Source organism: Neophocaena asiaeorientalis, unplaced genomic scaffold (assembly GCF_003031525.2).
Source record: "Neophocaena asiaeorientalis asiaeorientalis breed wild unplaced genomic scaffold, Neophocaena_asiaeorientalis_V1.1 scaffold11, whole genome shotgun sequence".
Lineage (NCBI taxonomy): Eukaryota > Metazoa > Chordata > Mammalia > Artiodactyla > Phocoenidae > Neophocaena > Neophocaena asiaeorientalis.
In genome coordinates, this window is record NW_020173124.1 from 2948659 (window position 1) to 2975177 (window position 26519).

Here is a 26519-nt window from a genome sequence, read left to right on the forward strand (position 1 = left end):
TACATATTTTAGGAATAAATATTATTTAATAAGTACTTAATGCCAAATGGATCACTGAAAATGTTATAATGCCATTATTGCTAATAGTTAAATTATCATCATTTTCAGGAAATCTTCATTCTCTTATAAATACTCAGCATTGATGGTGTGAGCACTGTTATATTAGCAAAAATCCAAATAGGACTTTGGGGGAAGCTGTACATAATAAGATGTGTGCCCATAAAAAAAGCGTTCTATAACTCTCTATTTATGTACATACCCCAGGCAAAATGAGAACTCTGCTAGATACAGCCTTGTGGCATGCAAACACCATGGTATTGCAGAATAGAAAATGCCCATAAATAGAAACTGTATGTTTTGTTCATGGCATTTTGTTGGTGATTTTTAATAAAATAAGACAATGTATTTTCTGACAGGGGCAATCATATTTGGCATTATATTTCATTGTCCCAACGTTTACTCTTAAAATGAATTTGTAGATTCAGCACTGAACAGGCACTAATCACATATGATTATTAAAATAATTCCTAAGTGTTTTAATGAAACTCAAAGACTGCAATTCCATAAAGCAACTGATAATTCAAAGCATTTTGGCAATGTCAGCTTGAAGGAACTGTATGGAAATGTTCAACAAAAACTCAGAGACACAAGGTAAACCTCTCACATCACTGCACAATTTACAAGTGTGTGCTTTTGATTATATTTTTCTATGATCATTTGTTGGATTAATATTCTTACATTGATATGCCAATTCTATTTACTCAAAGTGTTGTTTTTACTAAATTTTGGCATAAAGCACCTCAGGACAGAAATAATTTATGTGAATCTAAGTCCAATGTTTATGCAGGCTTCTGATGACATTTTATGCTGGGGTTGTTGTTAGGAAGTAGCATATAAAGGTGCCAAGTCTCTCAGCACGGCTGGACTCTGCATATCTAGAGCCCTCCTTCTAATGGCCAGATCCTCTTCCAGCCAAGATACTTAACTGCAGAGTCATGGGAAATGCTTATGGACCAGTTATGGGAAAGGCACTTTTAATGAAAACTGTGTGTTTACTCTCACAGTCTTAGGAAAATGGTCTCAATCCTCACTACAGCAGCACATCAGCTGTTATAAAAAATACTTGTTTCCTTTCTCTCTCTTTTTCTTGAGGTTATTTCCCCCACCTTAAAAAAATAATTTACACACTGTAGCTGGGTTTTTTTTAATGCTTCTTACATGCTTGATTTCAAATGCAACAACATCAGGAGGGCATTTCTCACCATTTATTCATTCATTCCACCATTCATTCATTCATTCAGTTAGTTACTTGCACTTGGCAGAGCCAGTTTGCCCATGCTCCTCTAGTCTCCACAGGGAAATCCTACCCAGCCCTTGGCACAAGATACATTCTCTATTCATCACTGGTACAGTGGTATTAGTTACATTTTAAATTTTGCATCTCTTGGACCTACCTAGAAAGAAATCTCTTTAGTGAGCCGAATGTAAACCAATTTAGCGAATCACTTGTTTAGTACGTTTCCTTATCTTGATTTGGATTTCCTTTATTCCTCTAAACCACCAGAGCATTCTCCTTCTTACCAACTATTATAACTAGATTAAAGTTATTTCTGTGGTTTCTGACATTGTCTGCTCAGCCTAGAAAACATACAGAAAACTTGGAGGGCAAACTGTAAAGGAGTGTGTTAGTCTTTAAAGCTTTTCCAAGTGGTTCATTCTCCCTTGCCTTGCCTTTACAGTTTTAGATTTTATATATATATGTGAAATCATAAGTAGCCAATGAAAAATTCAACTTACGTTTCTTCTTCCAGAGCAGTTTCTGCAAAAATATTGAATTATTGTTCAGCTAATGCTCAGTACATATGGTAAACTGACTAAAAGCAGGAGATCATCTGATACTTTTTTGAGGTCTGGGGGGACGAGCCTGGAGAGGATAACATTGTGACACACTGGTGGTATGTAGATCCAAAGAGGGAAAAGTCCAGTTTTCAGTGCTTTATAAAATAATTTCTGTAGTTTATGATGACCTCAAAGGTGTCTAGAAATTGCTTACTTAAAAATAGGGTCACCTGTATCACTTAGAGACAAGGACCTAGGAGACATGAACTAAACAAAGTACTAAACTGGTATAATTAGTACTGAGACCTTAATCCATAGTTTTTTATATGAAAACTATGTAACTGACTGACTACTCTTTGTGAAGACCAGTTACTGATATTTGGAAAGAACGGCACACAGTGTGTGTGGCATTGTAAACACTCACTGAAGTAACAGACGCTAGTGTTTATTGCATTTCGGCAGTAAGTAACTATTCAGTACCTACTCTGTGTCAGTCTCCATACTACCAGCTGAGAATATAGAGCAGATATACATTAAACAAACTGTGATAAGTGCTGTGAAAGAAAAGAATAGATATTGTGCTAGGAGAAAGAACAACCACTACAGTAATAATAAAAAAAACAATAGAAGAAGTTTGTCAGCTTAAAAATGACATACTAGGGGATGGGGGAAATGGAAAGATCTTGGTCAAAGGGCATAAAGTTGCAGTTATGCAGGATGAATAAGTCTAGAGACCTACTATACAAGCATGATGACCAGAGTTAACAATACTGTGATGAATACTGAAAATGAGCTAAGAGAGTAGATTTCAGGTGCTCTTGTCACAGACAAAAATTGGTAGTTATGTGAGGAGATGATATGTTAATTAGTTGGTCATTTTGCTGTGTCTATGTATATCAAATCATCATGTTGTACACCTTAAATATATATAATTTTGGGGCTTCCCTGGTGGCACAGTGGTTGAGAGTCCATATATATATATATATATATATATAATTTTTATTTAGAATATATTTCTAAATGACATTATAAACCCTGAATAATAAAACACATACTCTTCTGGTTTTAGCCTCCTGATAAGACCAGAAGCTTAATTACAGCCTATTTCCCAGGTTATTTTCTTGACACATTGTGACAGCACAATACAAGGAGTCACTTGGTGTGAGATACCCAAAAGAACATGCCATAAATGATGAACCAGTCCTTTTTCTACACAACAATACCATACATTGCCAAAGACTTCCTTTATATAATAATGGAGTTAACTAAATGAATGAACACGTTTCTACACTAAATGTATTTTTATGCCTTGAATATATTTTTGTTTGTAAAGGAATACGGCTGGTTTTAAAACAATTTTTAAATTACATTTGGATTGGCATTCATCCTTTGGAATATGGTTTAACAACTCATTCTTCCTCCATGATTCCCAGTTCTGATTTTTATGCCCCTGAACTATTTAACAACATTAAAATGATACCTAGAGATGTGTTGCAAACAATGTGTACACACTTAACACCACTTAACTGTACACTTAAAAATGGTTAAAATGATAAATTTTATATTATGTGGTTTTCTTTACCACAGTTAAAAATCAGTGATACCAGGTCTTCCAAATTTGATGATTCCAGCTATAAGCTCCTTTGCAGAATGCCTCAGCAGATGCTAACTGACAATTTTGCTCTTTCTTTTTTCTGGAACACAAAATACTATGACAAGAATGATACACAAAATTACATATTTGACTTGGTGCCTAAAAGCCACCCTGGGATCCATAACCTTGCTTAAAGATTTAAGAAAGACCTTTAGTCTACTTCTGAGAAGGTCCTTAGCCTCAAAAACTTTATCTCTCTACTTGACTTCTTAGCAGCTGTTATATTTTTTTGCTGTCGTTTGTTTGACAGGATCCAGTTATAGGTTCCGATGTCTGTTTAAAGAAACAAGGAGGCTGTTGGCTTTAAAATTCCTTCATTGCTTGTGTGATCAGCATTTTCCCAGGCTTTTCTACATAGTTTGCCAAGCAAAGGGACTGACCTTTTGTAGCAAACACTTTTTCATTTCAAAATGCTCACTTTGATTTTTGTCCCATTTTATGCTCATTCCAAACTGTTTACAACCCACTAAAAATGACTGTGAATTATATGTTTGTGTAATGGATTCCTTTTGTGGTCAGAGTGGAATGTTTACTTTGAACAATTAGTTATCTTTGGGTAGATTATAGCAACTTGGAAAAAGAATGGCTAAGATTATTATTATACCTTAACTGTTTCTTTTTGGTAATTCAGCTGCTGTTAACGTGAAGTTTGAGAGAAAGACACATTAAGAATCCCATGCCATTATAAATGAAACCTATTTCTCTAATTGTGTCAATATTTATTTAGACGTATGTATTAATATCATAAGAAGGTAAGGTTACACACCTACACAGGAATATACTTACCGAGTCATAAAAATTCAGAACAAGGACGATACGTAAATACATGGATATTTACTATTATATATAGTGCATGCCTTGCTTAACATGTACTTGCAAATTAAGTAAGGCACGCACATGTACGTACTTACTATAAAAAGAACAGGCAACATTCAGTGCACCAGTCTGCCTCTTGAGATACTACCAAGCGTTCACTTGCAAAAATAAAACTACATGGTCTATTCCCATTGCCTGATGATCTAGACCCCTGAAGGGCAGATCATAATGCCTTCCCTAGACAAGCTCTGCTCCCAGTTCTGCTAATTTTGTCCTGTTCATTCTTTCCCACTTTGGGATAATCTATTATAGTTGGATCCAGGCACGCACCAAAGGCTGATACTTCATGAAGAATGTGCAATTTGTACTGTTTAGTTTGTGACGAGATTCTTGAAAACTTGTATGATTCTATCTTGTTCCAGAGGGACTTCTGCTTGCTGGTTTTAAAAGCAGTGAGTAAAAAAAAAAAAAAAAAAAAAAAAGTAACAAAAACAAAACAAACTGATAAAAATGACATGTTCAAAAAATAAAATCAAGAGTTCAAGATAAGCACTATTCCTTTTTCCCCAGAGAATATTTGTGGACTGAACAAAAATGTTTCTAAGAGCACTGACCTATGTCTTCCTTTTTTTTTAAGTGCTCGCTTTTTATGCCTAAAGTTAGGCATCCACATGCGTTTACAATAGCAATGATCCTCCAAGAAACTCCGTGAAAGTTTACAGCAAATTTTCCTTAGTTTTTAATTCTGAGTTAAAATCAAGTCCAGTTTAGCGTTTTTGATGTTTTATGTTTTGTTTTAATGCAACCAATGACAGCCACCTTCCTGACAGCAGTAGTCTTGTGGGTCCAAGTTGGAATTGGCTCTTTGGGGTAGTCATGCTGGGGCCTCTGTGTCTGTAAGAAAGCCACATTCAGGGCTAGAGGGGAAGACAAAAATCAAAAAAGAGTAAACAGGAAACAGCCAGCGAGAGTATAAAAGAGAAACTGGGAAAAGACAACCAAAAGAAATCAGAGATGACAAGGTGGAGAGAGAGAAAAAAAGCTGTGTTTTGCAATTAAGAAAACAAATATGGATAAAAGCACTTGCTTGTGAGGTCTGTAATGAAGAGAAGACAGACTATTGCACCAGTTACCATCTCTGCCATAGTTACCTAATGCCTACTTCCCTGTTCCAGAGAAATGTACTGCTGTTCCAGAAAATGCTTGTCAGTTAAATCTTGCCACGAATGTTCACAAATTCTGAATGTTCACAAATTCTGTGTATAGACGTGGCTACGAATTAGTTCACTGTACTTATTAGTGACATTTAATGGAGTTTATCTACATTGAGCAATACACAACAGTCTTATTATCAAAAAAAGAGAGCTTAAGACTAACAGAAGTTAACAGAGAAATGAATGTGCAGTTCAATAACCAGAAGGGCTATCTAACGTATCCAGCAATGCGGCCCTGGCCAAATCAGTCAGCGGATATTCCCACACTTTTGAGTCCAGAATGCATACGAATAAATAATGTCTCTTCCTAGATAAAGCCTGAGTCTAATTTCCAACCTCTGCCCCCACTCCCATCCCCTTTCTAAAGTTTAGGTTCTTAACATATTTTTCCTTTGGAGTCAGTTGGAAGGAAACACAGCCAAAATTAATACCCTAGGAAATTAGCCTTTTGTTGTGGATGGAGGATTTAAATAATGCAACACCTCAGCATGTCAAGATGCAGTACTCTAAATTATCCTTTAGTGGTGTCATTTATATGATGGGAGTTCTGGGTCTGGGAGTTTTGTCCATTATAAACCCCAATATTCAGAAGTTAATAGTTCAGCCATAAAAATAATCTTGGCTGAAAGTTGGCAGGGTGTTTAAGCCTGAAAGCAAGTGTTTACAAAATTTGAAGGAAAAAAATCACATGCTTTTGGAAAGCTTTCAGTTTTTTAAAAAATGGGAGTAATAGTGATAATACTACTGCTAATAATAAGGCAGTTAGAGATTTTCAGATATTTGTTGCCTTGGGATTCAAAAATGGATTTGTAGTTTTTAAATTTTTTTTTATTCTTGTTGCATAATGTGAACCAATTGATTAAAAAGTAAATTATCAACACTTTCACAAGAGTGTCACTTTATTTTTTGAATTAATCTATTCTTTATTGGTTGAACAAAAATATATACGTTATATTTTTATAGGCATTTCCCTAGAGCTTAAAAATGTATGATAATTGAGAAGCCTTAAGTTAATTCAGGAAGCTATGAATAAGACCAAAATTTTATACTCTTTTGTGGGTTTCCTAATGAATAACACTCCCTTTCTAAATGCCTAGAAAAAATTGCCTTTTCCAAAGAATTTTCACACTTTCAGATGAAGTGTGTCCAACTTAAGCATTAATCATTAATCTGTGTATACCGTAAAAGAGACGTACAGATTCCAGGAGAAATAGTTGCATTGGTCTGCATAATTGAATATGGCATATTTTCCTCTACAGGATGTTTTAAAGTAATTTACTCATCTCCTTAATAGATTCATGTCTTAGAGATTCTTCTGAACTCTATGAGAAGTTATCTTACAGTCTAATGGGCTGTTGAGTTAGACATGTTTTTCCTGGGTTTAAATAATCCTTTCTTTGCTAGTTTTATTCCTTTTGCCAAATTCTATACTCTTCAAGCCACTTCTATTTTCAGTTCAGAAACAAACAAACAAACAAACAAACAAACCAAGGGCAGGATGCTTTGAAAAGAAAAACTGACCGTGCAAAACCAAAATAAGTCTGAAATGATACTGCTGGAAGAGTTCTTGAGGTTTTAGTAGACCATAGACCCTAAATGTAAAGTCGTACTCTTTTTAAGGAAATAAGAATGCCCTGAGATGTAGGGTGAAAGCACCACTTATAGAAGGAAAGTATTTAAGACATCACCTTCAGTACATTGTGTGCTCCTTTCTATAGGGAGCATGGATTTATTTTTAACTCTTCACACAGTGCCTTGCACATGATGAATTCTCAATAAATGATGAAAGAATGGTTAAATTACATTCAACATTGTTTAAATCTTGATTGGAAAGTTGCATTCCATTGCTACACCTGCAAATGGTTGAAACTAAAAAGATGGATGACCAGCAGTTGTTGGTTGAAGGCAGCTACAAGATGTGCAGAGAATAGTGTAGCTTGCAAGTCTTTCTTTTAAACATTTAAACCATTTCTGATGATATTATATTATATTCTAAATGACATCATTCTTTCCCATTGATACTCAGCTATGCTAAACATTCGAAGTTATGTTTACTTTAAGATTTTACGCTCATCAATTTTTGGAAAGCACGGTTAAGTTCAGCAGCTAATAGAACATCCATTCTCATTTCATCAGAGGAAGTTATATCCCATTAGGCATTATTTCAACACCAATAGCCTGCTGTTTTTAATTTAGTAATTGAATGGCAACTATGACTTGTAAGTGACATGTCTGAGAATGGTCAGGCGTAGGCTCGGGTCCCATAACCACACAGAAAGTTGAGCACCACATCTTTTCCTTTAATTCAGGCTTGGAATACCATGCTGGTGCTCCTCTGTGTTAGTTTACTTCCCTGTGAATATCTCACCTTCCTGATTTAGTGTTTCTTTTCTATGGAAATATCAGGAAATTCTTCGTTTGAAGACAGATTTTGAGTTTACAGATTCTGTCAAAGAATTTGAAATAAGAAAGATATGGTCAACGACACAGACCTATCAGTTTGAAACTAATGAACAGAGGATACCAATCCTCTACATTCTGACATGGTTTTGCTACTGGATATTGATTTCATTTTCTCCAAAATTTACTTCACAGCAGAAAAAAGTTAAACTCTGCTGACACTATCAAAAGCTCTATAAAGACTTAGAATACACCAGTGTCATTAAAAGAGGACCATTACCTTTCTTGTTTTAAACATAATGCCCTTCATGTTATGTTTTGCACTTTTGACAGTTTGGGCTAATAACTTAACTCTTGAGTATCCCTACAGAGTGGTGAGACACCCAACAGCACTGTAATCACTGTGGTAAGTTTTCTTTACTTTTGTCTTAAAGGTGAGCAGTTGGCATGTATGTGAGATTGCATAGCATAATGTTGGAGCCTATGTGTCTGGCCTAGAGTTTGACAGCATAAAAACACGCATTTCCTCTGGATTTAATTCTTGACTGACATTTCATGCTACTCATTCTGTCAGTGTGATCTCAATGCTCCTAAAGCTTCAATGATTCCTTCAATGACTTTAAAGTTCCTAAACGGGCATGACTCCTCAAGCTACTTTTTTTTTTTTTAATAAATTTATTTATTTATTTTTGGCTGTGTTGGGTCTTCGTTTCTGTGCGAGGACTTTCACTAGTTGTGGGAAGCGGGGGCCACTCGTCATCACGGTGCGCGGGCCTCTCACTATCGCGGCCTCTCTTGTTGCGGAGCACAGGCTCAGTAGTTGTGGCTCACGGGCCCTGTTGCTCCGCGGCATGTGGGATCTTCTCGGATCAGGGCTCGAACCCGTGTCCCCTGCATTGGCAGGCAGACTCTCAACCACTGCGCCACCAGGGAAGCCCCCTCAAGCTACCTTTTTATACTCAGACCTGAGGTCCAGGAACAACCCTTTTTGAGTTTTTCCCTGGCATTCCAAATTCAACTTTTTTAAACTGAACTTATAACTTTCCTCAACAAACCTGCTATTCCTCCTTTAGTCTTTAATTCAGTCAGTGGATTCATAACTATTTCCCCATTGCCCTAAAAAGAAATTCATTGGACATCTTAAATTCTTCTCTCTCATTATGTACAGCATCTTTCATCAGATCTAATGATCTGTACTTTTTTTTACTATCTCTTTTTTTTTTTCCTTTAAGCATTGACTAATTTAATCCTCACATCCACGGTGGCATTGGTACTTTTGTTTTTAATTAATTAATTTATTTTTGCTGTGTTGGATCTTCGTTTCTGTGTGAGGGCTTTCTTTAGTTGTGGGAAGCGGGGGCCACTCTTCATCATGGTGCGTGGGCCTCTCACTATCGCGGCCTCTCTTGTTGTGGAGCACAGGCTCAGTAGTTGTGGCTCATGGGCCCAGTTGCTCCGCGGCATGTGGGATCCTCCCAGACCAGGGCTCGAACCCGTGTCCCCTGCATTAGCAGGCAGATTCTCAACCACTGCACCACCAGGGAAGCCCGTACTATCTCTTGAAGCTGATTCTTCCTCTCACCTCCCATGGCCTTAATTGTGCTCCCATAATTTCTTTTGAGATAAACCCTCTAATTGATATCACTGCCTTTGTTCTTATTTCTTCCCAGGCCATTCTTCTCCATGCTGCCAAAATGATCCCTCTTAAATATAAATAGGATTATATTATCCCTTCTGAGAGCCTTCTCATCAGGATAAACAAAATACCATACTAGTTATTACCATAAAAAGGAGAAGCATATGACCTCTGTCTACTCTCCAGCTTTATAACCTCATAAACGGCTTCCTATGCTCCAACTACATGAAGTTTTCCAAAGGCTGATATTCCTTCCATGATCTGTTTTCTCTCCTTAAAGACCCTTTCCATACCCATTTACCTGCCAAATTCCGATTGATCCTCTTGGGCATAGCACCAGAGTCACCCTCAACAATGAATGTTCTCCGACTCGTACCCTCAACCCCCTCTCTGTGGTCTCTTGGACATTAGTAGCCACCCCTCTCCACAGTGTTCCAGTAAGAGCTTTGCTTCCCCAGCATAGCCTTTATTGCATGCGACCGTAACGGCTGGTCTCATAGCCCTTTCCCCACCTAGAATGTGAGTCCTGGAGTCTAGAGATGGTCTGGTTCATCCCTGCCTCCTCACTGCTCAGCACACTAGAGCTGGCATATGTAGGGGTTCCAGTCAAGATGGACGATTAAATGGATGAATAGATGGATATTATCCAAGATTTCTTTTCATTCATCCACCCATGCATCCATCCTTAGAGAATCAAATTCTATGCTGAGTGGCTGCTTCCCACCAGCTATCTATTTTACGTTCGGTAGTGTATATATGTCCATGCCACTCTCTCACTTCGTCCCAGGGATATCAGCTCGGTGCTTTGTGACCACCTAGAGGGGGTGGGATAGGGAGGGTGGGAGGGAGGGAGACGCAAGAGGGAGGGGATATAGGGATATATGTATACATATAGCTGATTCACTTTGTTATACAGCAGAAACTAACACACCATTGTAAAGCAATTATACTCCAATAAAGATATTTAAAAAAAATTCTATGCTGAAGATTCATTGAACTGCTAGAAGAGATAGTGATTAAATGTCTCTTAAAACACAATGTAAAGTTACATTATCTGGAAAGGTAAAGAAGCTGCCTTAAAAGAGTTATTTTGTTTTGTTTGGCGTTTGCATCATGGTATGATATGTGTATATATATCCACCTCAGTCTATATCCATGTTTATATCTATATGACATACCATATTAGCAATAATCTCTAATAGGATAAGACAGAACAAAAATAGAGCAATGACCCTGGTGTTCAGGACAGGCTTCAGACAAAACTGACTTGCTTATCCTTAAGAGGCAGAAAGCAGTCTCTCAACAAACAGTGTTAAATTGCTTCATAAACCTGAGAGATTCAACTAACTAAAGAGAAATTTAATGCTTTTGAGACCTACCAGTGTCATAAGAGTAGAACTATCATGTTCCTGGTTCAAAAAATTATGTATTTTATGTATAAACCTCCAGGCATTGTGCCTACTTCCCCGTAAGTTTGTGTATAATTTTTCCCATTATCACCCCCTAGGTCTCTTTCACCATCACCACTTTCCAGGCATCTACCATCCACTGAATAGCCATGTTTCTGATTATCTTTTCCCAAATGTATTAGCTTGCATTATTTAAGGCTGAATCTCATTTTATTATTTCCTGCTCATATTTCTAAACTCCTGAAGTCCATTTGTATGATTCTTTTGTCTTCACAGATGTCCACAGTTCCTCCCAATTTAGTATCATCAGCAAATTTAATTAATGCTCTGTTTACCTTTCCTTCTAATGAAACCAGTCCCTTGTTTCATTTCATCATACAAAGTAAAAATGTATTGGCAATAGAACAGTCTGAAGAAATGTTCCCTCACTGTAGGAGGGGAAGTTAAAGATACAGCAAAGAACCATGTGGTGAGGAGTGGACAGGGCAGCAGGGCGGTGAGCTAGTTTGCTGTTGCCCTAAAGCAAAACCTTCACAGCAACTACACTTTGGCAGATTGCCTGGGTTGGTGCTGGGTGGGCGGGGTGTGTGTGTTTGTGCGCGTGTTCTGGAATGTAGCTCTATTACCCCAACTGAGGACTTTTTATGAAAGATATTTATTGATATCTGAAAAGCACATTTAAAAGTATAAATACAAATATAAGTGTAAGCTAGTAGCATTTACTCCATAGCGTAGCCACAAACCTAGATGTGAATATATGCATCTGGGTATACACAGGCTCACAATTATTTTCAGCAGGCTTTTTCTAACATGCACCACTGTCTAAGTTTTTATCTTAGTCCTTAACTTGACAAAAGCTTTAAACCCAAATTACCCATTGGGTTTAAATCAAATCCCTTATAACTAGTAGACTTATAAGGCCAGAGAATTTTTTCAGTTGTATCCCACAGGCAAATGTCAGTCAAAATATTTTAACCTCTAGAATTAATAGGCTGAAAAATTGAACTTGATCGGAGAAAGAAGCCTTACTTGTTAACTTTAAGGTAGGCAAGTTTACACGCGAAGAATTACACCATTAGTCTTTGAAGTTGTGGTCATACAGATATGGTATGATTTATGTAAGGAAAGCAAAGGTGACATTTATTAAGCACCCACTATGTGCGACACATAATGCTAGTGCTTTCCAACATGAGTCAGTACTATACATTTAAAGCTTATATTAATTACTACCTGATACTCCAAATTGTATTCCTAATTCCAGTAAATCTCTTAAACATTTGCCATGTTGTATATGAAAAGTCAATCTTCAGAATGTGGGTGAATTAGTTTAAATCCATTGACTCCACAGGAAAAAAATCTTTCAAATTTATGCTTTGATTAGGACAGACAGATGGTAGACCAGCATCTCTATTGTTATATAGAGAAGATAATGCACGTTTGCAATGTTGAAATTAAGGCTGATACATACTTTACGTATAGCGCAAGGTCACCAAAGGTGTCATCACCGAGGCATGGTGTTAGCAAAATAGTGACTGGGAATGTGGTTAAGCAGTTACAGCCTTGTATTGTTTTTGCAGTGAGAAAAAGCTGATGCATGATGCATTCTTATGAGAGAATTTTCTCAGATGCCAAGACTTTACAGGCATAACTTCCATAAGCTTCAATGGGAGTTTCCTGCCAGCACCTGTTATGGTGCAGAGTTCTTACTTTTCACACACAATCCAAGACTGGCTTGGAATACTGACTTGGAAAAACGAATATAGTGAAACCTTCTTGTAATGTTTCCTCACATATAATGTTCATCATTTAATCCTTGGTCTGATATATGTATGAGCATGTTTTCCATACAAATTCTTTTCCCACAAGAAAGACTTCTTTTCACAAGCTGTTTATGAATACGAGCAGATAAAACAATTATTCTTAGCAGGTAAACTAAGGGAAAAGTTATTAAGCTAGAAATTGAATTAATGGTAGAAAGCAACTCTTCTCAACTGAAAATAGTTCTAGAACTAGATTGTAGATTCCCGAGGAACCAACAGAAACAATTAGAGTACCACGTGCAAAAAGCAATACCAGTGGCTCTAAAAGAAGATCACATGTTAAAATAATATAGTTTGGTCATATTTTCTCATATATTTAAAGACTAAAGTGTAGGGACTTTTAATATTTAAAGGGATATTGCATATTTAATCCCATGGATAAATTAGCGGGATAGAGTTTTGTGTAGAGGAGAAAGAGTTTAAAGAATTCCTAAATTTCCATATTTTGAAATTAACTGCCACAAATTCCCATTACCAAAACTAAAACAAAAATAAACAAAAAGGTTATAGCACTTCTGTTTAACTAAAATTGTTGGAGATTGCACAGAAATGCTATTCTATGAACAACCTCTCTTTTGAAGGTATTTGAAATCTCTTCTTATTTACTATTTCTAACACACCTAGCATATAAGAGGGAAAACAGACCTTCATACTCAAAGTCCTGAATCATTTATTGTCATTTTCTTGTTAGACAGCATGCTGGGCGCGGGAAATGCTTTTCACTTGTCAAACATTGTCAAATATTAAATTTTTAGCTCATATTTACAGCAAGATTTTATAATTAATACTGGTAGGTAACAGAGTTAAAGTTGAAAGGAGTCTGAAACCCTGAAACCTTAAGAAGACAATTACAAACCTGTTAGTGAAATTTCTTATGGGGCAAAACATGAGTTCTGAACAAGGATAACTCCAGGATGATGATGATGTATTTTGGGTACTCATTTACCCCCTTCCTTCTTTTTCTTTGCTGGATGGCTGCGTTACTCCATACTGTTCCCTTCAGCACTGTGTCTGACCTCTAGTACCCTTCTCCTGGCCAACCTGCCTCAAGAATATCATTTATACTTCAGCCTGAAGTTCAGACACCCTTATGACTGAATATTACATTGAGTACATTGTTCTAAAAGGCATCAATAAACTGGCATCAAATGGCTTTGTCTCTTATTAGAGTATATTCAAGCACCAGAGAAGGGGTTTGGTTTTGTTTGACAAGGCAAAGAAGGGAAAAGGGAATCATATTGACACCTCTAAAAGCAGGCTATGTTCCCAAGCTTAGTACCTTCCTCCTCTCTAGGGCTTTTGCTTATAGTACACTTTGCTCTAAACTTTGGCAAAATAAGGTCATTATTTTGCTTTTATATTCTAACCAATGGGTTGGTAGAAATGCATTTGTTTCTGTGTATAGTAGTCTTTGTTAAGGTTTGTTTGAAAACTTGAGAGTCGGTTGGGAATCTAGGACCTCGTGAGTCTGCCATTGTTCAGTGCCATGTGATCTCCAGTTGAGGCTGAAGAGTTTTAGGCTAAGTTACTGAGAGACTTAAGGACACGAGAGAGGAGAGGTGTCTGATGGAGCTAGTCATCTATACACAGACAGCTCCATATGCAGTGCAGGTGCAGAAGAATGATGCAGTGAGAGAAGAATGATGCCAGACTGTGTTTTCTGCAGGCCCTACCCAGAAGAGACAGGCTTGTGTACATCATTATTCCAAGGAGATACAGAGGTCTCATAATTCCAAGGAAGAACAATGTGTCTCTTAACATAACAACATTTCAATCTGTAGAGCAAAGCCCTATATGGATTTATATAAGCTCAGTCTTTCTTTTTTTTTTGCGGTAGGCGGGCCTCTCACTGCCGTGGCCTCTCCCGTTGCGGAGCACAGGCTCCGGACGCGCAGACTCAGCGGCCACGGCTCACGGGCCCAGCCGCTCCGTGGCATGCGGGATCCTCCCGGACCGGGGCACGAACCCGTGTCCCCTGCATCGGCAGGTGGACTCTCAGCCACTGCACCACCAGGGAAGCCCCTAAGCTCAGTTTTTGAACTTCAGTTTAGAGCATTACACTCACCTAAAAGAAAAAGCATGGTATAAGTTGTCCCAGAAGAAAGATAGATCATTTATTACACTTCCCATATATTGGAAAATTATCATGATAATAAAAATAAATCATATTTAAGAATAAATTGTATTTAGTCAAACTGAAAAACGTGCCTCTCCTCCCCCCCCAAATCTTTAAATACAGTAAGAATACTCCATTTTCCTATGTCCAGTGTATCTGAGAATATAAGGGTGAGCATTTGGATAATAGCAATTACCCATTTGCATTAGCTTGAACCCAACATGGTACATCCACTTCCTTTTCTTTTCTTCTCCCATTATTTATTATACTTGACACTTATCCTTCATCTCTTCCTGTTCCACATCCTCCACAAGTGAACTCTTGCTCTATTTGCCTTCCTTTTAGCTAAAGTCTGCTCTCAAGACAAGATCTAATAGATTGATCCACACTGAAGTATACATGATTAGTGAAGTTTTATGTGAAATCCCTCCATGGGATTTAAAGACAAAGGAATAAAACTCTAATTACAGAATTTTGAACGTAAGCAATACTATGTAAAAGAAATATTTTAAGATGAAATTATCTTCCCAAAAATTCTAAAAAAAATTGTAAATATAGCCTCTATAATTAATGTTAGGGCTAACCTTGGGGACCAATGAAATAAAATCTAGGTCATCAAATTGATAGTCTTTTATTTCTGTCTTCTGTAGCCCTGAAAGTCAGCTATAGTAACTGATGATGGATTTTCTAATATTATTTTCAAAGTTCAATATTGGCCAGACCTTGGTGGAATTAGGAAAATTAAGATACTCTTTACTTAAATTTAAGACAATGGAAAACATGAAATGTATTTGTAACTTGGTTTCTTACCACTTCGAAAACTCACACATGTGGAAGAGACACTCAGTAAATAGTGTGTTAATGAACATCAACATATGTAACACATCTTTGCTTAATATACCTTCTTTCCATGACAACAGGTCAGAAAGAAGTGATAGATGCTAAATATCTAATGATAGATGTTAAATATGTGTGTGTATGTATACACACACAAATATTTCAGTAAGACTTTTGATGTAGACCCAAGTGACAAAATCATTCAGAAGCAAGAAATCTGGTTTGTATTACACTAGTGCTAATGAGTTTAAAAAGAGAACAATTGGTACTGGAATGCCTTTTCTTAAGGCAACAAGTAATGTTTTGAGCAACTAGAGTCTGTGCAATTGTTTGCTAGATAGTTAACAGTCCTCAAGTAGTCAAAAATGAAGCTGAGCAGATAGGTCTCTCTTACACCACTAAAAGAAGTCCCCCTAATCTTTCTGCTTGTAATATGATAATAGAAATTTAAAAAGCCAACCTCAGTGATAGCTCTGAGCATTTATCTATATATTCCATTTTGTAGAAGTCTTAAAATCAATGGTTTAAATTGTCTGGGTATACTTAGAGTTTCTAATTAGGGGAAATGATTGTCTTTTTATCTCTCTTCCAGTGACTTATATCTCCAAACCTGGGTGTGATTTGTCCAGTAATTTGTGAAATACTTAAATTTTGAGATTTTTACTATGTCACCTAAAGATTTGGAATCTGATATCATGGGTCTTAAAGCATCTTTCAGCTAAATTAGAGGTATAAAATAGAATATTCAAGGACATGGTAGATTTAGGATAATCTCCCAATCTTTTTCAAATGAGCCCTTCGGAACACACACCCATATCATAAGAAAGGAATGTAATCTATGACATAATACTTTGGTAATAAAATAAATATCATAATTATCATTTGTTTGCTAAAGTTTCATATATATTATATGCCTACATATTTTACATGAAACATCTATATACACACATATGAAACTTAACAGTTTTAGGATATAGTGTGAAATTGAATATATACCATGATGGTGTTTCCTTCTAAAGTTGACCACAGAGCTTATATACCAACCTGAGTGTATTGCTTGGATGTGTCGTATATGTAAAAGTATTAGAGATTACAGGTGCCATTGTCACTGATGCATGACCAATGCATGTCACTAATGCATTGTTGCTTCAGAAGATGCTGGTGCTATGGCTCCATTACATCTGGACTGTGTACTCTTTGTTCTTTGCTGTATTCCAAGTGCCGAGCACACTTTTGCTACATAGTAAGCGCTCAATCAATATTCGTTAAATTGCATAGACAGTTGGAGTTTACCAGCTCAAGGTCTTTGCATCTAGAACGTATTGAAATTTTTCTGTCCTTCCATTTAACCACAAGCTAGCACAGGTCCATCTGCCAAATAGGGAGGATTATGCACTAGCCCCATGTTTCTGTTTAGCAAGGAGTATTACCAATACCTACTCAGTAGTTTATCCTGTATTCTCAAAAAGAAAACAATAATCTTATGTTTCTTGAGAAAAGGAAGTTCAGTCTTTTTAGTCTCATCCACTGTCATGGTTAGAAGCATATTCTTTGACTAGGAAAGAGTCTAATGACACAGAATTTCTCAGAAGTTTGGGAGAGCATTAAGAAGTTGAGAAGAACCATCTTGTCTGTGATCTAAACAGGACTTGTGGGTACTGATAGGATTAAACAGGTTTGTAGACTGTTTTGCCTTTGTGGATGGAATTCAGCTTCCCTGACCCACTCTAGAAACAGCAGCCAGAACGGGCTCTCTCTCTCACCTGAATGCTTAGCAGAGCCAAGCCATCAAAACCCTCCAGGAAGTGGCTAGCCAAAGGGTCTGAATTAGAGGCACCTCCCCAAAGAAGATCAAAAGTTATGCTCCACCAACACAGAGACACTGAGAAATGGTTGAATGTGTTCTAAATTAAACTGCCCTGGTGGTGAGCAGAGATCTGCCAAAATCTTTCAATTAATCACTTTTACCTCAGGGCAGAGTTAGGCCTAAGAGTATTTCAATAGGTTTTTACTGGAACAGAGTTATTTCAGATATTAAACTATGTTGCACAAAGTAAAAATAATGTTATTTTTAAGTTGCTACTCTTGTTAAATAAAAGTTGGCAAGCATTCTTGGGGTCTGTATTGTGTCTGTGTATTTGTATGTGTGTGGCTTTTTCCTGTGCCATAAGCCTCATTGATTTATACAAGTGAACAGCAATGAATTAGGTGGTAAATATATTCATATAATCGTTTTCATTAATAATATGTTGCACATGATAGAAGAAAAGTTTTAAGTATATAATTCTTTGCAACACAATTGAGATATTTTTTTCCTACGTCTTCAGCAATAAGTTAATTAGAATCACCTGCATTTCCTTGGATGGACACCAAATGGATTGCAAACAAAAACAGATTAAAATAGCTGCTGGAGCTCATGGCATACAGATGACAAGATTCACAAAAAGGACAACAAGGCACTGAAAATGTTCACTTTTCAAACAATTTTAGAGGAAATTTAGCTCTTGCAACCTCTCTGTAAAAGCTGCTTATAAGTGTTTTGCTGAAAGGCTAGAATGGCTTTGTTTCTGATCCCTTGATGAGTGAGAGAAATGTTTAAGAAAGATCACTTTACAGAGAGATTCAGGCTGAAATGTGATGACTGTGACTCAAGCCAAGCCAAAAATTACAGTTCAGAATGAAAGGGGAGGGAACGTGGTTTGGGAATCCATTTTCCCACATTCCTGAATCTCAATCATCCCAGCCAATGTTTAAAAAAAAAGTCCAATGGAAAACAATGAGGTCACTTTGTTTAGATGTTTAAAAAAATAGAGGTGGAGGGATTGAAAAGAATGAGAGTAAATTTATAAATTTTAGATCAATATCGATTTCAAGTATGATGGGATCAAAGTCTAGACTTCATATAACTATAATGACTTCATCACACAAGGGGCAATTTTTAAGTGTTTTCTTCTTGTTTGTGTTGGTAAGCCTTTTATTGCATATCTTTAACTTACAAGAGAGTTTGTTGCTAGAATTTTAAAAGGAAAAAAAGTATACATGGGCATAGTCTACAGATTACTCTTCCCTAGGCCTCAAGCTTTCCTTAGGAATGGCATCGTCGGGCAACTAGTTTTCTATCCATAAACCTGCTGTGGCCATCCACTCCTGTCTGGACCTCAGGTTATGCTGGCATGTTTACTTGCAAACTACCAGATGATAATGGCTGACCAAATTAGACTGTTTATTCATATGACTCCTATTTATTCTAGAGAAACACTGAGCAAGTCACAATACCAAAAGAATGATTTATTTACATCAGCGTGATCACAGCATAACATAACAATAGAACTCAAACCTACAAGAAACTCAGAGAAGATAGGAGATGAGCTAAATACAACCTCCAACTTCAATGTCTTCCAGACACATGTGATTTTCCTTCAAGACAAGTGCTCTCACTTAATGATACTTAGAATCATTCACCAATATTTGTCTTCAAGACTAACATTTAAAAGAAAGAAACATGTAAGAGAATTTATTAAAGACTATTTCTAGGTACTTTGTTTTCCACTTTCCAGAAATCATTTCAGGTGGTTATCTTTAGTCTTATCAAATCAAAGAGATTAGGATTCCTAGCCAAATTTCACAAGCATACTCAAGCTCTCTCTGAGGTTCTTCTTACTTTGAGTTTATTTCCAATATTATTCAAGTCTTAAGATTTGGTATAATTCTGTAAATTATGTTTATTTCTACCATCCTTCAGGCTCATACTCATAGGCCTCAAATTCTCAGCTAAGTTTAAACAATTACTTTCTAGCAATATAACTCTTCACAAGAATATTTAATAATAGTGAAAAGTAAGACAGCCAGCTCTTCCCCCCCATACACAATCCCTAAGTGCTAGTGTTGTAGATCTTTTCAAGGCATAAGTGGTACAATACAGCCCAGTAGAAATGGACCAGTAACGCCATTAACACTCAGTATATTTTGTCCTTTTCCTCTTCCAATTTTAAGTTTGTCTTCCCAGGCTGCTTAAGATGTTAGGACTGCACAGAAAAGTGAATATGACTTGATAAATAGGTAGGTAGGTAGATAGATAAAGAATTTTTTACTAGGACCCTTAACAATTTTATTTCCTAGTGTAATAGCTTAAACAGATGGGGAGGTTGGGTGGGAAATATTTGATAATGATCCTAACCACTCAAGTGTTCAATGAAAAGTCCTTGAAGAGGAAATCAACATCCTTCCCTCTGAGCCAAGATTCTTCATTTTTGGTATCATTTTTTCCTTAGTCTCATATATTGTTTCATTTACTTTGCAATTCAATTTTAGGATATTTAATTTAAGTCTGGAATTTGCTCCTATCTATAGAGTAGGCTACATAAACAATATATAATAATGGTTCACTTATTAGCATCACAGTTTCTAAGCAGTTTTCTCGCGGGGTGGGGGGGAATACCCTTCTCTTGGTGACCTATTTAAAGTCTAACATTTTTAATTTATCAACAAATACTTGGTTCTTCCATGTGTTAAGAAAACAAAATTCTTCTTTTCCATATGAATATACTATAAAATATCTGGTAGATGAAAAACTTACTTCATTCAGAAATGAGTAACCTAAAATGCTAACAAAATCAAACAAAATGTAAAGGAAAATTGAAGAAAAGTATTTTGATATGATATTAAAAAGAAAAACTTATTGCAACAATTGTCTCCATGAGACAAGAATTTATTGCAGAGAATAGGAAGTAGGAAAAGGAAGGTAGGAAAAACATCAAAATAAGATAAAAATTAAAAAGAAAGGGCTCATGAAACAAATGGAAGAGAAAAATAAAACAATCTCAGTAATAAAGGGAACACTGGAAAAAGCATTAATGACAATAGGAACTTCTGAAGACAAAGAAAAGGCAAAAAAATGAGTGAGGCAAAAAAATGAGGGGTATACTGATCCTGGACCCTGTATGAACAAATTCTGCCAACATTAGATTTGGATTCACGTAATAAGTGTTTTAAATATTCATAATTTATCTCACATGGATCATTATATCCTATAGGTTATTACTGAAAAGAAAGTTATTATATAGCAGTATCTTTACAATCCAGTGAAACTTTTGTTTTCAGCATTAAAAAGTCTCTCTTTATGAAAAACAACTCAGCCCCCCCCATTAAGTTGGCAGACTGAAAAAACATGTCTGATTCTCCTTCCTCAAAAATATCCCAATTAAATAATAGAAAAGATATGTTGGAAAAGAAAAAAAAAAAAAAATGTGGTGCTGCAAACAGAAAAGGTACCATCAGCAGACCGGAAATAGAAATTCCAGGAAGACACAAAGCAGATGGGATCAAACAAGTGAAGATATTAGAGCAAAAGAAACATCATTCTTAGACACCATAATTAGGCACAGTCCTTCCCAGGGATGTCCTAGAGATTATCCAAGCTTAGAGTTAACAAATAAAAAGAGCAAAAATTGGCAAGAGGACAGTAAGTAAAGTAATGCACCAAATACTGGATCTAACGCGTGGGACAACTGGGTCCCTCTCCATTTACCTTGCAGCAAGGAAGTCCTCGCATGAGAATAGGTTCTGCAAGGACAAATAAGAGGATGCTGGCATCTAAGAAGGAAAGCAGTGGAGAATGAAGTATCTCAGGTCTTCTACAGCAGGCATAGAATTAGAGAACTTTGCCGAGAAGCAAAATAGTTAAAGTATTCCATATCCCAAAATCAGTCCTCCTTACTTCAGTCCTCCTTACTGAAGACCTCTAGCCTACTATCTACTCACCACCCATGGATACTGCAGGAACCCCTCACTGAGCCTAACAATTTAAGATTGAAGCTTGTTGAGGGTAAAAAGATGTGTACAAATACAGAAATACCCATGACCATCATTTATTCTAGTTAATTTTGTCTTTCATCATAGGAGTATTCTGATATTTGAACATCCGTCTTAAAGAAATTCTAGATGGAGAGAAAAGAGACAGTAGAGGGAAGGGTATATAAAGGAAATAATATAAGAAAATGTTTAGATACATCTGAGTGAAATTTTACTTATACAAGTTTAAAGAGAAAATCTTTTTTTAAAAAATCATGAACGAAAAAGTAATTTACCTCCAAAACATTAAAAATCAACTTGATATCTTTAGTTGCTAGAAGATAGTGGAACATTACTTTTCAAAGTTAGAAAAGTAAAAATAAAACTCAAATACTTAAATCAACAATTAAATATGAAGCAAAAGAAAACAGTCTTTTTAAAAAAATTTTTATTGAAGTATAGTTGATTTACAATGTTGTGCTAATTTCTTCTGTACAGCAAAGTGACTCAGTTATACATATATACATATAGAGATCTATATTCTTTTTCATACTCTTTTCCATTATGGTTTGTCACAGAATACTGAATATAAATCCCTGTGCTATACAGTATGACATTGTTTTTTATCTAAAACTGTCATTGAGATGGAAGAAGTAAGAAAATTTACCAACCACATACTTTTGTGAAAAAAAAAAAACACTAAAAAAATAAATCCAAGAAAGAATAACAGTGGAATAAAAGAGAGGAGCAGTAGTTGACTCTGACCTAGAGCTGCACTGTCCAAGATGGTGGTCATAAGCCACATGTGGTTGAGTTATTTAAAATAAGATAAAATAAAAATTCAGTTGTTCAGTTACGTTAACCACATTTCAAGTGTTCAGCAGCCAGCCTCATGTGGCCGGTGACAGTTGGTCTGGACAGTTAATATGTAGAACATTTCCATCATTACAGAAAGTTCTATTGGGCAGCGCTTAATTTGAGGAAATGAAGGAACCTATAATAGAAGAAGACACGTGAGACCTTGACTTTGGGGAGATCTTAGTGAAACAAAATTTTAATGTGGAACCCAATCACATTCGTTTTTTTAATAGTGACTAATATTAACCCATAGATAAGTCAAAAATATTTATAAAGAATAAAATGTTCTAAACTTTGAGAAAATAAGAAATAATAACAAAGAATGAAGTTGGAAGTTATGAGGGAGAAGAGAAGGGGAAGGAAGAGTAAATGCACTAATTTCCTTTTTTTTTTTATACACAGAGGTAGTTTGATATATTAAGATATAGAAATAAACAAATGTAACTAATAATAACAAAGCATGCATAGATAAGTGGTAGGAACTATGGACTCTTTGTTTTTTATGATAGGGAGTGAATAAATACCAAAGTTAATAAATTAATAAACAGAAATGTGATACATTAACATAAAATGAGTAACAATAAAAGAACTAAAACAGAACTGTTAAAAATGACTGTATTTGGACAGCAGGATGAGGTAGATACTTAGTTTTCATTGTATAATCTTGTGTGGTTTAAATTTTCATTTTTAACAAGGAAGTATATTGCCTCTATAGTAAAAAAAAAAAATCCATTTAAAATGGCTATTATAAAGTCATAAGGTTTTCCTATAGAATAAAATCCTTGTTTGACAATCAGAATTGTGTCAACTATTTTCTAAGGTAGTTGTTCTTGAAGGATGAATATCTCACAAGGAATTAGTAATAATTAAATAGAGCCAGCAAAAGATACAGGATAAATACAAGCCATTGAGACAGAGTAGAAATTAAATTTAGAAAGAGTTTCCATTTATATCCTGTACTCTCAGTCACTGAACTTCAAGTGTGTGATCAGATAAGTTAGCAATATAAAGTTGGAAACACTTCACTTTAAAGGAGGAGGAAATGTGTGCCATTTGAAATGATCCAAAACCTCTCACATTGAGCTCTGAAACCAAGCAGGACCTTTAGAAGGATAGAGAAAGAAACGTGCAGCACTCTTTGGGGGCAGTCTGGGCGTTCCTGCGCTCACTTGTTCTTGCCAGAGGGAGAAGCCAGAAGACCAAAGCATTGCGAGAATGACTTTTCTTGCGGTAGCTCTGGCCTCCTAGGAATTAGGAAGTGCCATAAATCTCAGGAGAGAGACTGTGTAAAATTCCCAGCCCATATTTCAGACTCCAGAGGTTCAGATGCATTTTGTTATATTCCAGAAAAACAAGCAGGCTTTTTGGGCACACCTCTCAACCAGGCTCAAACTCCACATCTTCGTGATTTGTCCATAATTTGAGCTACCAAGAATGCTACCTAATCCACAGCTTGCAGCTATTTTTAACAGACTCAACTGCATTGTTGAAAACTACCCATATTTTGGCAGATAAGTCAGTCAACTCTGGAAACAGTGCTGGTCTCTTAGATTTCTTTTTGGAAAGTGTCTAAGATTTATGGTGGGAATTACACATGACAGCTGCATTCTTTCCACTGGGTTTAGACCACCATTTGGTCTAATAACTCCTAATTGTGTGTCTATCCTAGTCTAAGCTTCTTCAGGAAAAAAAAAAAAAAAAGAGGTGGGGGAAGACTTTGGAAAATCCCCTACAGCAGTGATTTCTGTCAACAGTAAACACTATTTTGAAACTTAAGAAGGTCAGCTGATGAGGAACAAATAAAAGACATTTCGGTGAATGTGAATTTCTTTAGAGAATTTTTCATTAACATTACATTAATGCTGGTCTGATAAAAATAAATGTAAAATGTTTTAGTTTCATTGTGTTCCCAAAGTATTTTTAGCATAACAGGCAAAATTCGTGTCAGCATTTTCAGTCATGGTATTTTCTTAAAAGAAGTACCTCTTCAGTGATTTTTCTCCAAACTTCACCAAAGCACAACATGGATACCTTGAAGACATTGCTCATTTAAAAATCATAAGAGGTCTAATTATATTTCCAAAATAAGTAGTTTCCAATCCAGCAAGGATAATGTGGTCATGAAAAGGATGTCCAAATCCACCAATTTACATTGGTTTGGCTTGGCATGACTTTCAAAGTTCTTGGAGCAAAAAGAGGATGGCACGTGAATCATTCTAATTTGGGTTCGATTCCCAGGACTTAGGGTTTGCCATTCTGTGAGCCATTCGGGGGAGAGCTGATCAACTATAAGACTGTACCTATGTAATTTATAACTGCTAAAATTCACTGATGTGTTCCAGATTATTTTGCAAAATGTAATACCCTCCTTTTTAATATATACTTTGTCATTTTCACTCTATTTGTGTAATTTAAAAAGTATGATAGCAGGGGAGCATGAGCCATTCAAAGCAGGAGCCAGTAATGTCAGAGATTGTTATCCTTCATAAGATATATGGTGTTGATATCTCTATATCTAAAGGGCTTGGAAGTTCTGTCAAGTTAGATTCAAATTGCATCTAATGTGTTTTGCTTTACTCCTTCTTTCTGGTTTCTAACGTAAGCCACAAAGCAGTTTCTCTACTGTGACTTAGTTCTGCAACCACAGTGGTCACACTGGTCTGAGTTACCCTGCCTGTCTCCATTCCCAACCCTCCCTTCTTTTATTCCAGAAGAAAATTAAGTTATTAATTTAGGATGAGGCTGCTTTGTTTGAACAGTATAGTGCTTTCCAATTGCTCATACGTAATATAACCAACCCATACTGCTCTTTCAAATGTTTTTGATTACTGAACTTAAAAAAAAAAAAAAAACCTTGTACTGAAATTTATGAAAGATCAAAGGGATACTTCCTATGTTGTAACTTTAAATTTCTATAAGAGAAAAAGTTTTCAGATAGTAGGGAATTTCATTAATTGAAATTCAGTTTACAACTCTAGACAACACATGCATTTCAATAACATGTAAAATAATATTAGAAAAGAAACAGTTCTAGCTTCAAAATAAAAATGCACTTGATTTATACCTACAAAGGATATGCTTATTAAAATGAGGCTTAAGTAAGGTCCTTATTTGTAATAAAAATTTGTTGGGATTCAAATAATTTTATTTACTGTTGACCTTTGATAAAGGTCCAAATAATTAGCAAAACAAAAATTAATTTAAAAAGAAATATATGGTAAATTTTCTCATTTTTTATTGTAATAGTTGTTGACATTTCATTTTTAATCAGTACTTTAAATAGGGCTAATTTGACCAATTCTTTGCAAAAAACATATATTAAGGGCTTCCCTGGTGGCGCAGTGGTTGAGAGTCTGCCTGCCGATGCAGGGGACACGGGTTTGTGCCACGGTCCGGGAAGATCCCACATGCCGCAGAGCGGCTGGGCCCGTGAGCCATGGCCGCTGAGCCTGCGCGTCCGGAGCCTGTGCTCCACAACGGGAGAGGCCACAACAGTGAGAGGCCTGCATACCGCAAAAAAAAAAAAAACCTGAATGAATAATGGCTTTGATTTATGCCATTAATATCAGTATTACACATTATGTCATTCTGTCCTAATCTACTGATGATATATTTTGCACAGCAGCAGAAATGTTCCTACTATAAAGTATTGATACTTAAAACAGAGATGGTAAAGCAATAAAGGAGCTCATTTCATGTCAGTAAAGAGCTTTACAAAAATTTTATTCTGTTAGATTATGACAATAATTTCTATAAATTTATCTAGTACTATCTATTGTGAATTACAATGTTTAATGATGATACTATACCACCTCCCTAGAGAAACTGCTGAGATACTGACCTCTACATTAACTGGTAATCTCATCCAGGCCTCCTTGAGGGTCTAGACACATCAAGGAATATGCAATCCTGACATTAAAATTATGTTATCAACATTTCTTATCAACAATAATAGTGTTTGAATAAATGTTTCTCTTTTCATTTTCCTGTTTCTTCATCTTTTTGATAACTGGGTCATGGAAATAACCTGATGATATAAATAAATGTGTGGAAAACAAGTGGTTGATTATCCAAACCAACTGCCAGGATAAGTTATTTTGAATTATAGATAACTAGTTTTAAAATAATCT

The 26519-nt window shown here is 36.0% G+C and overlaps 1 protein-coding gene across 5 annotated transcripts in view; it reads left to right on the forward strand.

The window, feature by feature from the left end:
- ARHGAP15 (Rho GTPase activating protein 15) overlaps window positions 1-26519 on the forward strand; it is a 616446-nt gene that overhangs the window by 394660 nt on the left and 195267 nt on the right. The gene's annotated exons all lie outside the window — the stretch shown is intronic.